The sequence below is a fragment of the Lissotriton helveticus genome (genome assembly GCF_964261635.1).
Source record: "Lissotriton helveticus chromosome 1_1 unlocalized genomic scaffold, aLisHel1.1 SUPER_1_unloc_87, whole genome shotgun sequence".
In the NCBI taxonomy this organism is placed as follows: domain Eukaryota; kingdom Metazoa; phylum Chordata; class Amphibia; order Caudata; family Salamandridae; genus Lissotriton; species Lissotriton helveticus.
Window position 1 is genome coordinate 406293 of NW_027611733.1, and position 20330 is coordinate 426622.

General features: G+C 42.3%; 1 long non-coding RNA gene across 1 annotated transcript in view; it reads left to right on the forward strand.

Moving 5' to 3' along the window:
* The window catches only part of LOC144806564 (uncharacterized), a 72798-nt gene extending 54831 nt beyond the window's left edge, over nt 1–17967 (forward strand). Inside the window, exons 2-3 of the long non-coding RNA XR_013605834.1 lie at nt 10157–10275; nt 17261–17967. This is a non-coding gene — a long non-coding RNA (uncharacterized LOC144806564). The remainder of the gene's footprint in view (nt 1–10156; nt 10276–17260) is intronic.
* The last annotated feature ends 2363 nt before the right edge of the window (nt 17968–20330 follow it).

The following is a 20330-nucleotide window of genomic DNA, read 5'->3' on the forward strand; positions in this document are numbered from 1 at the left end:
ACCGCACCCAGGCTGTTCGCCTGGGTGATTTTACCGCGGATTTCCGGAAAGTTCAGTGCGGGGTCCCCCAGGGCTCTTCTCTTTCTCCCCTCTTATTCAATCTTTACATTGCCCCGCTCATCTTTTCTCTTCAGCAGATGGAGGTCGCAGTATATAACTATGCTGACGACCTCCAACTTGTTTTTGATCTTTCTTCCTCTCTGTCTTCTATCTCTAATTTTCAATCTACTATGACCCACATTCGCGACTGGATGAACCACAACCATCTAAAACTTAACCCAGATAAGACCGAACTGGTGTTAACAGGTGGTTCATCCAGCCCCTGGTCTCCTTTGTTCTGGCCCCCTTCTCTCGGTTCCCCACCTGTCCCCTCTCCCTCAGTAAAAACTTTAGGTATTAAGCTCAATTCTCAACTCACTCTTCACTCCCAGGTCAGTTCTGTGGTGTCCTCTTCCTTCCTTTCTTTCACTGCGTACTATACGCAAGGTGTCCCGTTTTTTTTCTTTTCAAGCCCTTAAATTGATCACCTTGGCGATGGTCATCTCCCGCCTGGATTACGGCAACGCCCTATATGCCAGTATACCTGCATATAGTCTTAGGCGGTTGCAACAGATCCAAAACCAGGCGGCCCGCCTGGTGTTCAAATTACCTAAATTTCACCATGCCACCCCCCTCCTTAAATCTTTACATTGGCTCCCCGTTCGCGAGCGTGTCCAGTTCAAGCTGGCTTCCATCACTTTTCAAGCGAGACTGGGCACGGCTCCAGCTTTTATCTCTTCTGAGATTACTCCCTACGTCCCCACCAGAGACCTCCGTTCATCCACCCAGGCCCTTCTTACGGTCCCGCGTTTTCGGAGGAAGAAATGGGGCGGTTCGAAATTTGCGACCCTTGCCCCACTCCTCTGGAATTCCCTCCCCCCTGAGATTAGGACCCTGACTCTCTACTCCCAGTTCAGAAAGCAACTTAAGACCCTTTTGTTTTCTAAAGCCTTTAATTAAAATATTCCCCCCACAATTTGAATTATTTATTCTACATGGGCTAGACCACCCTGTTTCTGTTTGTTGTAGCGCCATGAAGCCGCTGGCGAACGTGCGCTTTATAAGTAATTTTAAATTCAAATTAAATTCAAATTCAATTGTTGGTGGTCCCTCCTGTGCATGTGAACTCACCAACTTTAAAAACAAAGATCATGAAACTCTAATTGGTTTCTGCAACAAATTTGATAATACAAAGAATAAACAACTGTTTTTAAGGTGACCTCAACAAAATATTGAATTAAGCTGCCTAATTACCTAATAATATTACCTGCCTCCTATTATTGCATCAGCGTCTTGTTCCTTCTCTTTTTCTTTTATCTTTATTTCTTTGTGGGGGTACCACAAGTTATTTCTTCCCCAGTGAAAACCTCTGTTCCTAAAATAACAATGTATCTTTTTATTCCACTAATATTTTCCGATTAAATCCTTGCAGCCTCATGATGCCGAAATAAAAGCAGGCAGGGCTTACCTATTTGTACACGAAGTGGCCAAAGGAAACGTCCCCCATACGTTGTGCGTTATCAGCGTAGTAACTCTTGTGCCCTCCGAGCTATAACTTCCGTTTTAGCTGTACGGGACAAAATTGCCGACACATACCCCAAACTAGAGTGTATTAAAAATGACGGTTGCACTATCTATATCGCTAATCTCAGTACTCTTCTTACCAGAGAATGCGGGGGAAGCTCGATTCAAGGTGCCTGCAGCCAGTCACCTTCTCAAGACGCATCGAACGCCGATATCGAAATGCGTCAGCTTATAAATGTTCTCAGTATCCTCATTAGCCTGAAATTAATTAGTGTCTAGTGTGCCCGCTCTCATTTTGGGCGCACTCAGAATCCGTCTCTCCCCGAGGGCTTGTTTATCCCTGTTTACTTCCTGGGCATTAAAGGTCAAACAGCCCGGAAGAGCTAAATGAATCCAAGACTCGTTTCCATGCCGTATTCCAAATTGCGCCTCTCACACGTACCTCTCCTCCCGCTTCCTGTTTCCATTCGGATGCACATGTACGTGCATCCAAGCCTCACTGTCATTTGCCAATTGCTGTCGCCCCAACTAGTTTTGATAGTAAAATTTATCTGTACAATTTTTTCTACACTTACTTTTGAGTAACACTTCCAACGAAGCGTTCATTCTTACTAAGTGTACATTTATTCCTGGTGCAATTACACCCTATTTATTAAACATCCTACATCACAATTTTTGCCTGATCGTTTGTCATCAATTATTTTGCATAAATTCATTATTTTTTATTTATTATTTTCGATCTTATTGTATGGATATTTCCTTCTTCAACTCCTTATGTTTACAGATATAGCTTTCTTATATAGTTCTAATTGAATTGTACAGTCTGCTTGGGCTCTACTTTTATACTCTAAATCATTGCCTGGCCCTCACGGAGTGCACATTTCATGCTATTGGTATTTTTTTATTTATTTTATTTATTTAAAAACATTTATTGAGCGCGCTTATACCGTGCGGTTTCATGGCGCTTTTCAGATTGCGAGAGACCAGCAGTTGCAAAGGATGTTTAGGTAGCAAAGGCTCGGGAGAAAAGCAGGGTTTTAAGACTTTTCCGGAACTCTATATAGGAGGAAGAGGTACGGAGTTCCACAGGGAGGGAGTTCCAGAACACGGGGGCGAGGACCGCAAATTTTGTTCCACCAGCCTTTTTCTTTTTAAATCGAGGGATAGTCAGGAGTGCCATGTGGGTGGAGCGGAGCTCTCGGCCCGGTGTATAAGGCTTAATGGCAGAGCATATGAACTCCGGAGCGGTGCCCATTTTGGCCTGGAAGGTGAGACAGCCAAGCTTGAATAAGGCTCGCTCTTTCACAGGTAACCAGTGTAGTGCCTGCAGTAGGGGGGTGGCACGATGAAATTTAGGCAGGCCGTGAATCAGGCGGGCAGCCTGGTTCTGCACGAGTTGCAGGCGGTGGATCGCATAGGCCGGCGCGCCATTATAGATTATGTTGCCATAATCGAGGCGGGAGAGCACCATTGCCATCACTATGATTTTAAGAGCCGGGAGGGAGAAAAAGCGAGAAATCTTCCTGATTGTTCTGAGGGAGAAGAAGCAAGCAGACACCACAGAACTAACCTGGGAGTGGACAGAGAGTTGGGGGTATATTTACTGATTTGCTAACAACTTCATCCCCTCCTCTCTTGTGTTGCGAAAACACATGAACCACTGTTCACCCATCTTTCTAATGCTATCTAGATTTCCACCTCTCCTGCTCACAGTTACTTTCTCCAAAATGAACCACCTAAATTGGTTACAATATTGGCCCATTTTGGGGTAATGGTCTGTCATAGGAGCATTTTCCTTATTGTTTTTCAATGCTGACCTATGTTCTAGCAGTCTAATGCGGAGTTCCCTTCCCGTCTACCCTACGTAGCCAAGGCCACATGGACAGATAAGGAGGTAAACCATGATCTTACTTCTGCAATTAAGAGTAGTTACTCCCAAGTCCTTTCCATTAAAATTAAAAAAAAATGTTATTATACAGTTTGGACAGATCGAGCATGAGCCACGTGGTTTCCTATTGCTCTCTGATTCTGTAAAGTAGTTTGGAAGGTCCCATCAATGTTCTTGTATGTTTTGACTAAAGTGTTTCCTAATGTTTTGTCTAAACGAAAACAATGGATTCGTTAGTGGTGTCAGCATGCCGTTGTTAATCATTTTCCAATTGCGGTTTACTATATTCTTGATCTTATTACTCAAACCTGAGTATTGACTCACAAACACTATTCTTTCTCAGGATATGTTCTTTTTTTCTTTATTCATGTTAAGGAGGTGATCCCTATCATAGAATCGGGCTCGTTTTAAGGAGTGTTTGATCGGTTTTTTGGGGTAGCCCCTAGCTCCTAGTTTCTTTTCCATAATTTCATGATGGTAAAAATCCCTCAGTGTTGTACAACTCAGCCTTAATCTTAGGAATTCCCCAAAGGGGATGTTATCCTTTTGTGTACAGGGGTAATTGCTCTGATAGTGTAACAATGTATTCTTATCTGTAGGCTTGGTGAACAGCTCTCCCTCAAGTGCCCCTTGGGAGTCCTTGATTTTAATATCCTAAAATTCTACACAGCTATCACTGTAATTTACAGTGAATTTTAGATTTTCATCTCCCAAGTTAAGCCATTCCAAGAATGACAACAAGCCCTCACTGGCACAATTCCACATGAACATTATATCGTCTATAAAATGATGCCAGTGAGACACATTCTCATAATATGGTGCCATCCCGTTATAGATATGTTTGAGCTCAAAGTCGCTGACATAAAGGCATGCCAGACTGGGGGCACAAGTGGCCTCCATACTGGTCCCCTTGATTTGTTTGTACAGCTCATCTTTGTACAGGAAAACATTGTTTTTTAAGACCATCTCAATACAGTTCAAAATGAGCTGTTTGTGTTCGACATTTAGATTCTCATCATTTAAGATAGATGACATCACTTTTATTGCGTCATCTTGCAGGATATTTGTATACAGAGCTTATTTTATCCTTAATCACCAGATCGTCGGCATAAAGCAAACATGCAATATGCTTACCATCTTGTTTCGCAGGGTCAATGGCAAATCTGCTAGGAACAAGGAAAACAGCAGGGGGGCCAATACACATCCCTGCCGCAACCCATTTCCAATTTCAATCCTCCCAGATAAACTTCCATCTATATCTAAAATTATCTGGGCCCAGTTCTTAGTATGGAGTATTTGAATCAGACTTAACAAATCTTTTGGGATTCAGTAACTAGTTAAGGCCTCCCACAACAGCTCCCGGTCCACCAGATCGAAAGCTGCACGGAAGTCCACAAAACAGCATAATAAACTTCCCTGCGTTTCAATCGACTTCCGCGCTATGGCCCATAGAGCAAAGCAATGGTCAATTGTGGAGTTGCCTGCTTTAAACCCCCATGTTCTGGGGGTATAATCTGATTATCTGGGCCTGCAGCGCGGGTAAGCTTCAAACTTGCTATAATTTTCTTTATATAGCTTGAGGTAAACTCTTCTTTTATATCAACCCTCACCTGTGGCCAAACTGGCATCCTTGACTCTTCTTGTATAGGCCATTTCCCATATATTTCTCCCAGGGAGCCCCCCCATTCATCTTCAGGGACCATACATTCTAGAGAACCTGCTTTTCTACCCACACTTTCTTGGACTAATTTCCAAAATCCTTTGACATCTCTATTTTCAATTATTTTGCCCAGCACTTATCTTTACAGGTTCTTTTTTTGTTACGAATTAGTGTTTTGTATTTTGACCTTAGTTACTGGAGGGACAGAGATAATTCCACATTAAACCTGACCCTTACCCTTCTCGCCTTCTACCTGATCTGTGCCTTGGCTACCCGGCATTTATCGTCAAACCAGGTGTTCACATTTTTATTAACACTGTGGCTCCCAGGCCCTGCCTTTCTTAATTTAATTTTTTTCTTTAAGGTGTCCACCAGCTTGCCTACGGTGGATTCAAACCAGGCAATTCCATTTCTTAATTGAATTTCTTCTACAGGAATAGCCTCCTTTAATTTCTCGATATATTCCTCTGTTATACTAGTTGTCAACCGTTTTGGATAATCCACATGTACCTGCAAAACCCTTTCTCTATTTTTGCTTCTTGATAGATGTAATTCTGCCCTCAATGGATAATGGTCGCTACCTTTCATTTTTACCACCTCAAAATTTTTAATTAGCCCAAAGCACCAGGCCTGACAAAACACATAATCTAATGGGCAGAGTTGCTGGCCCCTCAAAAAAGTGCGTCCTGCTGGCCGATCTGGCTGCATTCTCCCATTTACGCACACCATGCTCAGTAAACCCATCAGCTGAGTAAAAGTCGCATCCTTTGGGGAGATCTCTCCTCTAGAGAAAATGGCTACTTCGATATTATAAGATTCTAAAAATTCCTCGTGACAATTATCCACCCTTTGGGGTCTAATCTATGATTACAATCACCGAACACCAATAATATATCCTTCTGATTCTTTACGCTAACATACTCTATATCTTCTTTCAGTTTTCCCAAATTCACCTTATATTCATTGTCCTTTCCCTACTGTATATAAACGTTTATAATACATATTCCATCAAAGCAGGGATCCGACTTCTGCAGTAGGACCCTACAGCCTAATGCCCAATCACAATGTAGTTTCAAATTCTGAACCTTCCCAGCTATCTGTGTGGAACTCTGCATTAGTTGGCCCCCAATGGCCTCCCCAGAGTATTTTTCTTTGCTGCTTTAGAGTGTTGGGCGAAACCTTCTGTAACTAGGGTTGCTAGGGTATCGTCACACAGCCAAGTCTCCTGTGTAGGCAGACAATATCATCACTCTTAATGAATTTATCAAAATTATTCTGAGTCGATATTTTCTTGTAGCCATTTATATTCCATGATAGAACTGATAGGCTGTGTGACGACCCATGCTCCTAGTCAATTTCACTCAGGAACCCCTCCTCTTCTTACTCCCTAAATTCTGGGGATGCTAGGACATTAAACCTATTTCCAGCAAATATATCTGTAGTATCTTGCAAATTCGTTATCAGTTATAGTTATTGCAAGATCCTCCTTCTTATTCCAACTTGAGTTGATTAACCTTATCTGCCGTAACCCTAGTCCAGCATGATTCGTAAGGAAGTGCTGCCCCTGGAATTCCTCCCTTCTTACCAATCTAATCCCCTCCTTTTGCAGCTTATTTTTGGCATTCTCTGCAGCGGCTTTCACCAAGGCAGAGTAGAAGAGGAGCTTGGTCACATCACCCCCTTTGCTATTTGGAACAAACCCTACTTCTCTAAGGTCCTCTGTGCCAGTGCTGCCGAGGCTTGCACATTTTGACATGGGGAATATAAGTTGTGATCGATTTAGTGGGTTTAATTTCCTGACTTTTTTTCCGCCCTTGTCCTGGCCGTATGGTTCTAGGAAAACCCATAAGTCGGGGGTACAATCTTGCCTTACGCCGTGGATGTCTCCCATTAATCTAGCTTCCCTTTTCTTTGTTGGAATGTCGCCCTGATCTTTTTCTTTGGTGGTCTTCCTACGTCTAGGATTTCCAGGTCCCAATTGTGTAGTTATCCTCAATTCTGTACCTTTCCCCTCTTTCTCCTTTTTCCGTTTCGTTGTTGGTGCCAGACTACTTTTACTGATCTTTGATCTTTCTAGCCTATTCCAAGGTTCTTCTCGTTCAGCTATCGGCTTTGCATTATACTCCTTTGATCTTTGTGTTATTTCCCTCTCTTGACATTCTTGTTTCTTCCTTTCTCCTTTCACTCTTCTCACCTCCCTTACATGATGCCTTATTTGTTGTCTTATTCTAAGGGCGACCTCCTCTTCCCCCTTGACCTCGGGAATCCACTCATGTCATATCTCCTTTCACACCATTTCCTCACAATAATTGGCTGTCGGGATATTTATACAGTTGGTTCCTCTTTCTTTAGCTTGGGAGCCCTTAACAAAGCTACCTCTTCATCCTTACTGCCTACCCCCTCCTGTTCCCACCAATCGGTCTAACTAATGCCGGCATTAACCCTCTGATTTGTGACAACTCGCCCAACATTGCTTTCGACGGCTCCCCCTGGAACATTCTTGGCGAAGAGGACAGCCGTGGATTCAAAGAAACCCCAGAGATGTTAAATATGGTCTGGTTTGGAGAGGCTAGACCAACCTCACCCATGGACTCAGAGGTTGGGTAGGCCTCAGCACTTGACTCCTTGTCCGTCACATCCTTCCCCTTGAAATGACTTTCCAAAAAGTCTTTGATTGAGTTAGACACTGATGAACCACCTTTTGCTATTTTTGGTTTTGCTGATTGCAGTGTTAGCGTCAAGGATTGTACATTCCTTGCTACTTGTTTTTTCCTTCCAGTTGGCTCACTCATCGCCCCTTTTGATTTACCTACTCCGCTCCCTTCACCTGCCACTGGAATGTTAATCTCATTCTTTTTCCCGTTTTATAGTCTTACGGGTTATTGCTTGGGACGGTGTCATCTTTTAGATTTCCTTCTTCATTACTCGCACTCTGGTCTCAGGTCACCAATCCTATAGCCTGTTTTAAATGCTACACCCCTATTCCAATCCTCCGCTGGGATTAGATCACGAGGCCCCTTTTCCCAATACCAATTCAATAACCTGTACCCATGTGACTAGCGCCGTCGCTTTTGGGTTAGTTTTAATGTCCTTGATTATTAAGAAAAACAATTACAGCCATTCCATATTTTAAACCTATGGAGGACAACTGCTCCTCAATTACCTGTTTCACGGTTTGCCGCTGTGCACTCCGCTCTTCCAGCCCCCTGCGACCGTTGGCTAATTGTCTGCTCAGGTGCTGTCACCAACTCTAACTCAGCAGGTTCCTACAGCACTTCTTAGGGCCTGTGTTTTATTTTAAGTTTAATTTTAAGGTTAATGTGCCAGGGTTTCGCGCCTCAAGCTCCTCAGCTAAACTCTAGACCTCCCCCCTGGCCTCCGGCTGCAATTCTCGGCCTCCAGGCGGGCGCCACTGGCCCCTGGATCCTCTATTCACTCAACGCTCTGCTCGGCGTTCGCTTGGCGTTCAGAAAGAGCGGAGCGGATGCAGGTACAGTATCCCCGGGACAAACGGGCATGTGCACGCAAACACAAGCGCATGCGCGTGAGATCCAATACGTCAGCTCCAGGCGTCTGGCGTCCAATGCTTCCTGGAGCTTCCTGGGGCGAGAGCAAGTACGATTGTACGCGCGGTAACTGGAACAGTGTGTATGGGGAGGGAATATGATCAGCTCTCTATGCCTCAGTACCTTGTCCCAAATATTTAGTGTTAGGGCCACCGGAGCACTTGAGTGTCTCAAGACTGCTGTGTGCAGACCCGATCGCTGGCAGCACCCTGGAGAATGTATGTATAAATCAGATTATGTTGGAAGTAACCTGAAATATAGTGGCAGGCACCACCCTGCCAACAAGTAGGATTTCTCATAGTATTGTATTTCCTGGCACATTAATGGTGATAGTCTTTTAACTGGCAGAAGAACAACACTGACCGTACATTTTCCGTACACATTAGGAATGGCATTTCGTTCTGCTGGAATAATAACACAAGTTATCTTGCACTCTGCTATGATGTTGCATAGATTGTTGGCTGCAATCCATTCCATGTTTCATTCAAACATGCGTTCTGCAGGGCGCATACATGATTTGCTGCTGTAGAGAAATAATGCTCCTGTGTACTGTGGCAGACTCAAATACTGAAAAACTTCATGATTTCTCTTTCAGCATTTCCTAGTAAAATCTTTCACTTTTTGACTCATACATTTAGGAGAAACATAACTTAGTACCATTAAAATAGTTGTGATGGGGAACATCCATGTGGGATTAGGACTGGCTCGAGTGCTTGCTGACTTGGAGGAGTATGGACTTGACCACTTTGCCTGGTCCGGTGTGGAACCAAGCCAGCAATGCTTTGCTGCAGGCTCTTTTGCCTTGATAGCTGGTCAACAGTTTGAGGCGGAGGAGGTGAAGAGCTCGCTAAGTGTGCCATGAGGCTTGCATTTCAGTACATCTCTAAGAAGTGAGCTTTGAGTCGATGTAGTGTTCCTCTTGTGCCACGTGCAATTCATCCTCTCCAAAGCCTCAAGAATTCCTGGGTGTGAAGGGCGGCTGATTCTGATTGGTCGCTTGATAGTTTTCCAGAAACTCATGTTCTTGATTGTTCTTGTTTGTTAGTAGTTAAGTAAACACGCCCATGGGTTTTATCTCTTCAGTTGGCACAAGCTGCAATAAAAGTTTCTTTCTCGTTGCAAAAAAATATGAATGACCGACGAGCCTCTGTAGGTCAAAGAATGGAAGGGCTGGGGAACTGTCAGTCATCTCACTGCTAAGCAGAGCAGTGTCATGCTTCATCCTCACTCAGGCCTCTGATTTTAACTAACATCGCTTAGAACACTGGGACTTTAGAACCCATCCTTTTAATGAGAAAAACAAAACTACAAGTCCCATAAGCAATACTGGTGAAAGGTGTCATGCATGACCTGGGACAACATCCGATTCAGCGCATCCAGTTCCATTTTTTAAGTATTTGAGGCAATATTGAATTTATAACCTTTGTTTTTTATGGTCATGAGTCACCAGAATACTAAAAACGTGTCTTTTATTTTCAGGGTCAAATAAGTAATGGTCACCAGCTTGGAAGCTCTGTTAATTCTTCAGTATTTGTCATTGATCTCCATATGTGACTGATTTGGGTCTGCCCCTGCATCGTTCCCGATAACTCGCACAGGTAAGGAGCTTGTAGCAGCAACATGATAACCCCATACTCGTCTGTAAGAAGTGCGCTCGGAGGCAGGTATTCGATCATTTTTGTGAAACAAGCAAGTGCCAATATCTGCTATGTACATTTGTTAAAATAAAACAGTCAAATCACAGTATACTGTTCTGGAGGTTCGTCCCAGAGACATTATCTGTAACTGAATGCAGACACCCTAGGAAGCATGTGCTTTTAAGACAAGTTGCGTTCACTCACCTGAAGGTGACATGCTTCATCATCTCTAACATAGTGCACTAGTTACGGTAACCCTCCTAAAATTCAGGACATATTGACTTATCCAATAGCGAGGACGCCGCATCAGAAGGCAACTGGTTTGAAAAGCACATGCTTCCTAGGGCGTTCCGTTAGAGATAATGTCTGTGGGACTGAACTTCCAGAACAGTATACTGTGAGTTGATTTATATAAAGAATGTGTATACTGGACTGTCATTTTCCTTGTCATCTCGTATGAAATGTAAAATAAAACACAACACACCTGGAGGCCAACAAATCTATCATACATTTAATGCAAAAATAGCAAAAGGCCAAGCAAACTAACAAGTGACAATTGTCTTTGCAATGGACGAGAGCATCCACCCTAAAGCAAGTTGGAGTATATAATGCTAATGCTCCCCTTGTATTTTTATACACTTTTCTCCTAATACAAGTCAATGAAACATGAACACGTGATAGAAACAGTTACTAAAACAATACTAATGAGTAGGAGGCAGGATCTACTCTCCAGAGGAATGTGAGGAGTCCGTGAGGTGCAGATAAAAGATACACAGACAAGCTGCAGAATTCACTGTTTCTGGAAATAACACTTCTGTTTGTCAGTATTCCATTTACTACAAGATGCAGGAAAGTGTGCTGATTGACATCACTAAATAAAATGGTTCTGGGCCCTAATAGAATCGTATAACTTTGCAGGCATATTAAGGCGAACAGACACATCAAATTAATATAAGAATATTGTAATTTGGTAACATAATATATCAATGCATGTTGTGGCATTGATGTGTATGATGTGTAAACAATTATCGGTATTAAAGAAACCAGTATATCCAGTTATGCTTTCTCAATTCCTTCTTCCTAGAGGCCACCACTGCTGCTATCCAGCCGTATTCAGCAGTGCCTCCTGTGACCTGGAATCCTGTATTTAATCAATACCAAAGGTTGTCAATGCTTCTAGCCAACTCCGGTCACTGGTGCCACTCGCACCCCACCACCCTTGGGCCTGTTATTATTTTAGCTAGCTCCAGTCAGTAGTGGCTTCTTGGACCTGTATGTAAGCCTACTAGCCAGCTCCTGTTAGTATTGCCCCCTGGGACCTGTTATCATTCTAGCCAACTTGAGTCATTAGTAGCACCTTGGGACTAGTGATCATACTAACAATCTTCAGTCAAGATTTGCTCCCTGAGACCTATTATCCTGCTAAGTAACTCCAGTCAGTAGTGACCCCTATACCTTAAATCCTGCAAACATTCAAAACCAGAGGTTAACTCTACTGCCAACCAGTTCCAGTCAATATTGACATGTATTGTTAACCTGCTTGTAATGAATAACAGAGGTGAGCGTTGTTGCTAGCTAGCTCCAGTCACCAGTGCCCGTCACATATTATCCTCAATAGGATCAATGCCCAAGGCCTGTGCAGCTGCTAACCTGCCCTAGTCAGTAGTGACATCCCAGACCTGTTATTCTGCATATAATCAGCAAGGCTTCAGCCCTAATAACACTCACCCCACATCCTGATGGTATATTAGCAATGTAATTTATTTACATCATACAGTAGTTACCGCACTATATCACACGATCCCAAAAACAAAGAAAATAAAAATTTGCCTAACCGTTCAGCACTCCACCTTGTCAAAAATGACCAAATCACACCAAGCACTATAGCCTGCTACATCACATGGTATATTTATCAAAAAGAGAGGGGGGGACCCAAGGAGCTTATAAAGGTCCAGTGTCCGTGCTCCGAATGTCAATATTTAACCAACAAAGAGGACAAAGTTCCTATGCCAGGGTGCAAAAAGTCACCCATGCATCGTGGTGCAAAAAGTCACCCATACTTAAAAAATTGGAAGAAAAAGAAAGGAAAAAGAGAAAAGGAGATTCCTAGGTATAAAGGACCCAGAATTATAAGAGGGAAAGACATTGTGTTTCCTCTGTTGCCCTCACACACCCCGAAGAGTGTCATGCTTCATCATCGGGCGTTTGCTCCTCGTAGGGCCGGCGCTGCAATTCCCTACGGGTCCCAAGAAGGGTCACTTTATCGGAGATCTTTTGGAGGAATGCCAGATGATGCATGCGGGTGTGCGGGTTATGAGTCAAGAGGAGGGTAAAGAGAATTCGTGCCAGTGTGATATATTAAAATTGAAACAAGGGTAAACATGCAGCGATATGTTGAAAAATATACCCTTGGCAGTCAATACTGCTAAAAATTATTGACCCAAGAGGCCTATTATGCCTAGGTGTCAATTGTCAAGGTCAACATGTTTCGCGCTTCCGTTGCCAAGGGGTCGTTAGTCTGTCTTACGGCAGAAGCGTGGTCTGGGGTAGGTTGCAAGAAGGCAGCACCCGCACTCATTTCCCGGTTACTTGCGGGCGTCCATAATTCTGACCACGTAGAATTACTACACGCAGTGCTTGGCTTCATTCAGGAGTGGTCTCCACCTATTAGCCGTGACCATGATAAAGGTTCACAGGTTCTACTCCACCCTGATTGAGATAAGAGGGTAATTTTTAAACTCACTAAATCACGTGCACTTTACATATTCTTTACTTGATGGTCCTGACGAAGCGCTAACGACCCCTTGGCAACGGAAGCGCGAAACATGTTGACCTTGACAATTGACACCTAGGCATAATAGGCCTCTTGGGTCAATAATTTTTAGCAGTATTGACTGCCAAGGGTATATTTTTCAACATATCGCTGCATGTTTACCCTTGTTTCAATTTTAATATATCACACTGGCACGAATTCTCTTTACCCTCCTCTTGACTCATAACCCGCACACCCGCATGCATCATCCGGCATTCCTCCAAAAGATCTCCGATAAAGTGACCCTTCTTGGGACCCGTAGGGAATTGCAGCGCCGGCCCTACGAGGAGCAAACGCCCGATGATGAAGCATGACACTCTTCGGGGTGTGTGAGGGCAACAGAGGAAACACAATGTCTTTCCCTCTTATAATTCTGGGTCCTTTATACCTAGGAATCTCATTTTCTCTTTTTCTTCCAATTTTTTAAGTATGGGTGACTTTTTGCACCACGATGCATGGGTGACTTTTTGCACCCTGGCATAGGAACTTTGTCCTCTTTGTTGGTTAAACATCACATGGTACACTCAGCCACAACATGACAAGATACCACGGCAGGGATTTGGGGCTATTAATCCTCTGTTTGAGGCATGTATGCTGTAGATGCACATGCTTCGCATACTCCTGCCATCTCGTGTTGGGTCCGGATGTTTGCAAGTTGTTTAATTATTACCCCTAGATTTATATTCCGGCATAAAAATTACCTGCACCACTTAACAAATCTCTATTCGTTTCATCCCCTCTGATACTCTCCCTCTTTGCTCTATTCGTTTCCAATTGTGATGGCTTATTTTCCACCTGTTTATTACTTTCCTCCACTTGCAGCATTTCAAAGGACTGAATTTTCCCATTCTCTATCATTTTTATACTATCAGCTTGATTGTTTATGCATTTATTTTTCATATCTGCTTGTACCTCCGATAGATCCTTATTAAATAGAGGGTAAAAGGGTTTTGTTGGAGACATATGTTTACCCTCACCTTCACAATATGATATTTCTCATGGTTATTTCCAGTGTTCAATCTCACTATATCTGATGCATTTGTATTTTTTATACTTTTAGAAGCTTTATTTCTTGCTTTCCGTTGTTTTTTCGTCTGTCTTTTTGATAGATGAACTTTCGGAGCTGCGTCTGTCATTGTTGATTGTGTCGGTTTATCACTTCTTGATCTTTTGTTTTATCATCTATTTTTTCTTTAACAACAACAGTATTGACTCTACATTTTATTGTACCTTTAGAGGGGCAGTCGGTCTTGATGGTTTGAATTCCCACATTATGAAATTTCACTTTTACATCGTCAATTATTGTTTTTTAAATATCGGGAATGGTAGCTAGTTTGTTAATTAGTGGGGCACAACTACACTCTGCATACGTAGATATTGGCTGAGATTGTGCCCTTACTATTAGATTATTTTGCGTTGTTATCTTCTGCTCAATTCCGGTAACAGAGGATGCCATAGCGCTCGAGATCTATTTGGACCTCCTTTTTGTTGGACTGATATGTTAAAGCTTCCAGAGTTAATTGCGAGGTTTTGAAGAATAAATCCCAAATTGCTCCCGCGTTCCCACTTCTTGGTACCTGAGTACCTGGGCTATGGTGTTGCCCATTTATGAATGATAGGTCTTTATACTTCTCTTTTTGTGGTCCTTGAAAATCATGTCCCTCATCACAAGAATGAATGAATTGTGGACTACTATTCAAAACGTCTTTATGATACGGAGTACTCCAACGCTGCAGAGTTTCTGGGTTGCTGTTGTATTCGTCCTTATTAATTTAAGATCCGTTATTTTGATTATATTTCGGCTGGTCCTGTTTTTTAACTGAATTTATTTTAGACAGAGTAAGATCTGATTTCAGTGGGGTATTGGCTTCCCTTATGCTTTTCACCCCACCATTTAGTTCATTTGGAGCTTCTTGCTCTGGTTGATTTATTTGGCCCAATTAGATGGTTCCCCTGTACCGTTAGCTTTTCTGATTTTTACTTGCACTCCTATTGGCTCTGGCTTCCTAGTTGGTAGTAATTGCTGAGTATCTCCCATTGTTAGATTTGTGCATTTTGCGTGGAATAGTTAACATCTCTAGGTCCGTTATTTGACCCCAGTGGTTGACTTGGTCCTTAGTTGAATTTGACATTCGTTCGACTTCATCTTCAGACTCAGGGTGGCCTGGTTCACTTACTCCTTGCTTAGGGGATATAATATTTGTTCCACTCAGTGTTTAATTGGAGTTGGAAGGTCACATGGATTAGTTAGCAATGTTAGCATAGCACCAGTTGGGTCTTTCATAAAATCAAACTTTGATGGTGACTTTCCCAGTTTCCCAAATGTATGGACCTTAGATGATTTAAACCTGCCTGTTTTATTTTAAACTTATCTAATATTACTGTTTGTTGTATTTTTCTTTTCCTTTTGCTAGGAGGGAAAGGTGGCCGCTCCTTTCCTGACCTCATAATACACCATCTAAGGCGAAGAAGTCTTGCTTCTTTCAGAGAATCAAACGGGCCAGTGACAAGACCAAAGGGTGCTTTGATAGGACAAAAACACCTCCAAACACCTCCAAGGGAAAAAAACCCCAAGGCACACCTCAGTACAGAATCCGCCGGTACTGCTGGTTACTTATTGATTTAATTAATCAGTTGATTAATAGCCGGGCTCCGGGTAGGGCAGTAGTCTAGGCATGATGAGTAATTCAGGGGTCGAGGAGTGCTTCAACAGGGTCAAAGTCTATTGTCAATTTCCCCTTTGCATAATTTCTCAGATTTTGTTTTACAGACTCCAATGGCTCAGCGACTTATGGACTGAGCAACCTTAACTACTCACCACACGCCACACACCTCTTGCCACTTGTCACTCGCCACTCACTGTCCATTGCTTGTTTGTTGCTATTCATCGCTGTCAAGAGTACAAGGGAGAATGCTGGCAATCGTTCAGGAGCAAAAGCGGCATCCAGAGCCAATCCCACTACTGACAGCAGATGTAGGCACTCCACTCCTCTGCTCAGCTCTGCTCAATGCTTAGTAAATACTTAAAATCAGGTGGCAGCCAAGGCTCCTCTGTGCCCTCTGTGCCTCTGTGCCCTGCAGCAGCCACCGCACCAGCAGCACCACAGGCCAATGCTCCTTTGACCCCTGCAGCGGCCGCCACACGAGCAGCACCAGCAGCGCCTTAGCACCGCGGTGCCGGCAGCGGTCGTTCCTACCCCCACAGCAGATCCATCAAACTTAAAGCGCCCGTATAACAGGACGCAGGAGAAACCTTCGAGAGCGGGAACCGGTCACAAAACAAACCCGGGCAGTCGTTCCAGGCTCCGCTCCTCTTGCTTGTTAACTCCTCCTCGGCTCGGCCCCTCGGCTCTACTCAATACACTCTGAACTTAACGCCGAATCATAGGCCGACAATGACCATGAACACCAACAGAGGAAAGAATTGTTTTTCCCCGAGTTAGTAAAAAACACAACATAATCTTGGCTGCGTCTGCTGCACCCAGAGTCTTATGCGTCTTTTCAGTCTAATTTTTCTGTCTGGAAAAAAATGGTGTCCTAATTTTCTGCACTCAGTAAATCCAGGTGCAGAAACACCTAAACACTGATAATCAGGTGGAATAAAATGAGCACATGTAAGTACGCCTTAATTTCATTGCCCTTGATTCATACTCTGGACCATAGTTGAGGGATTGGTCTAGGCATAGTCCTCGCAGCACACAATATATTTGCTTGAGGCTGAGGCCAAAACTCAAAAGTCAGGATACCAGATACAAGTAGGTGGTAACTCAGGGCAGGGGAAAATGACTGTTGTCCGTGGAGGAGTCCTTCCCGTACCAGAAATCTGCATTACAAATTAATTAATAGTGTATATTTTTTTAATATCAGTTTGGTGCCAGTCCATATGACTTTAATATCTGCATTTAGGATTCTATGTTACAACTCCATAGGGTACATGTATCCTTTGTGAGCTTAATAAAATGCTGAAAATTCTACAAATCCTCATTCCTACATTCAAGTACTCTCATGCTACCATTCTACACTCTGCACTGTCTGAAAAACAGCTCACCATCTTCAAAATTCTGCATTGATTTGGCTTGTAAATTATATTTTTGGAAATGTACATGTATTATCTATTTAATTTTATTACTATAGGTGATTGACATTACGGACGAAGAAAGCAGGATTTAGCACTAAGCAACTGAATGTCAGTGCCATAAGAAGGATTATTTTGAAAAACTGAAGGGCATCCAGCATTCTACGTTTAAACAATTTCCAAAAATCTAAGTGTGGCGAGGAAAGTACTATACCTGTAAGTGAAGTATCTAAGTTTGCATTTCATTAACCCAGAGCAAAGCCATATCTGTGCACCCAGCATTAGAAATAATGTAGAAAGACCACTTCAGCATCCTCATCTGAAATATTATCAGAAAGACAAATTGCGTCAGCATGACAGAATAACGTTCATCTGAAGCATCATATAATTCTAGAGAGGAAGCACACACTGCATAAAAGAAAGTTACAACAAAAGGTTTCTTCTGGATACCATCAAAGAAAAGACACTGAAAGAAGACTTCGAAGCTGACACGTTAACAACCAAAAGATTGGAAAATCAACTTTGTTCAACAACTGTTTTTAACCAGTTACGCAAGTTTAAGACTATCTGCCTCGGAATTTAACACCTCGACCCACTCTGCTCACTCTTACGAAAACCTTAATAATTCACCACTTTATTGTGTTCATGACCATCTCAGATTGTTTCCTTTTTATTGTGTACTGTTCTGTAATTCTATGTAAATCGCCTCAACATTATCTGTTGTGCAGGAGTGATATGTAAAATTGTTAAATATAAAAATGGATTAAAGGAGCACCATTGCGTTATAGCTAATGTAAATAAATCCTCGTCTTCAGAACTACAAACCTTAACCTTTCACCAAACATAGAAAGGGTAGAAGGAACTGATGTTCTGCGACTAATGATCCACAATAGTACTGTGCACGTTCAAACGCCCTCAGTTACTGTCATTACATCAGTGCAAAAAGGTACTTATCAGTTTAATCATTAAATATCAGTCTAACAGCTTATTACTGCATTGCTAAGAAACTATACAAATAGATTTGAGAAAAACTTCAGTCACAAAGTAAGTTGCTGCCTGAGATGCTTTTACCTAAAGACTATTATCTGCTAGAAACATTTCAAAAGGTGTTACAGGGCTGCTTCAGATATATTTTGCTCAATTCAAGTGTTAAGAAGATTACACACAATTTCTTTTAGAGATAAATGCTGAACATTATCTAAACAAGCGCAACTCTAAAATCAGGTTCACTCTTACCGTGGCATATAAGCAAGAGAAAACACCTTATAAAAACACGGACTGTGAGAACAAATTCATTGTTCAAACCCGCCTCAATCGAGGCAAAATAAACAAAGTTGGGGAAAAAAGTTACTTGTGCAAAAAAAGATACAGCCATAAATCTTATCTCACAGAATTTGACAGAATGCACACTGGGGGAAACCACTTTCAGTGCTCTGAATGCCAAAAAAGTTTCAGCCGTAAATATAAACTCACTGAACATATGAGAATCCACTCTGGAGAAAAACCTTATCAGTGCTCTGATTGCCAAAAAAGTTTCAGCCGTAAATCTAAACTCACTGAACATATGAGAATCCACTCTGGGGAAAAACTTTATCAGTGCTCTGAATGCCATGAAAGTTTTTTTAACAAAAGCGCACTCACTCGGCATACACAAAGAATCCACACTGGGGAAAAACCTTACCAGTGCACTGATTGCCAAAAATGTTTCATTGACAAAAACAGTCTCACTCAGCATAGAAGAACCCACACTGGGGATACACCTTATCAGTGCACTGATTGCCAAAAATGTTTCATTTACAAAAACAGTCTCACTCAGCATAGAAGAGCCCACACTGGGGATAAACCTTTTCAGTGCTCTGAATGCCAGAAATGTTTCAGTTTCAAAAGCAGACTCACTGAACATACAAGAATTCACTCTGGGGAAACCCCTTATCAGTGCTCTGAATGCCCAAATCGTTTCCACCGTAAATCACTTCTAACTGCACATTTGAGATTCCACACTGGGGAAAAAGGTTATCAGTGCTCTGAATGCCAGAAATGTTTCAGTCAAAAAGGCTGTCTCACTCGGCATACAAGAACCCACACTGGGGAAAAACCTTATCAGTGCTCTGAATGCCAGAAATGTTTCAGTGAAAAAATCCATCTCACGAAGCATATAAGAACCCACACTGGGGAAAAACCTTATCAGTGCTCTGAATGCCACAAATGTTTCAGTCAAAAAATCAATCTTTCTCAACATACAATTACCCACACTGGGGAAAAACCTTATCAGTGCTCTGAATGCCGGAAATGTTTCAGTGAAAAAATCTATTTCACGCAGCATATAAGAACCCACACTGGGGAAAAACCTTATCAGTGCTCTGAATGCCAGAAATCTTTCATTACCAAAACGTATCTTACTTATCATATAAGAACCCACACTGGGGAAAAACCTTATCATTGCTCTGAATGCCAGAGATGTTTCAGTGACAAAATGAGACTCACTAAACATACAAGGACCCACTCTTGGGTAAAACGTTATCGGTGCACTGAATGCGACAAATGTTTCAGTGAAAAAAGATATCTCGCGCTGCATATAAGAACCCACACTGGGGAAAAACCTTATCAATGCCCTGAATGCCACAAATGTTTCAGTCAAAAAAACAATCTTGCTCACCATATAAGAACCCACACTGGGGAAAAACCTTATAAGTGCTCTGAATGCCAGAAATCTTTCATTAACAAAAGGTATCTCACTCATCATATAAGAATCCACACTGGGGAAAAACCTTATCAGTGCTCTGAATGCCAGAAATCTTTCATTACCAAAAAGTATCTTACTTATCATATAAGAACCCACACTGGGGAAAAACCTTATCAGTGCTCTGAATGCCAGAAATGTTTCAGTGTAAAAAGCAATCACACTAAGCATATAAGAATCCACACTGGGGAAAAACCTTATCAGTGCTCCGAATGCCAAAAATGTTTCAGCCATAAATCTCATCTCACTGAACATGTGAGAATCCACACTGGAGAAAAACCTTTATCAGTGCTCTAAATGTCAGAAAAGATTCAGAGGTAGTGATGGTTACAAGCGCCATAAGAAAACACACCATCAAAATAATGCAGTTCTCCGAATGCCAGAAAAGC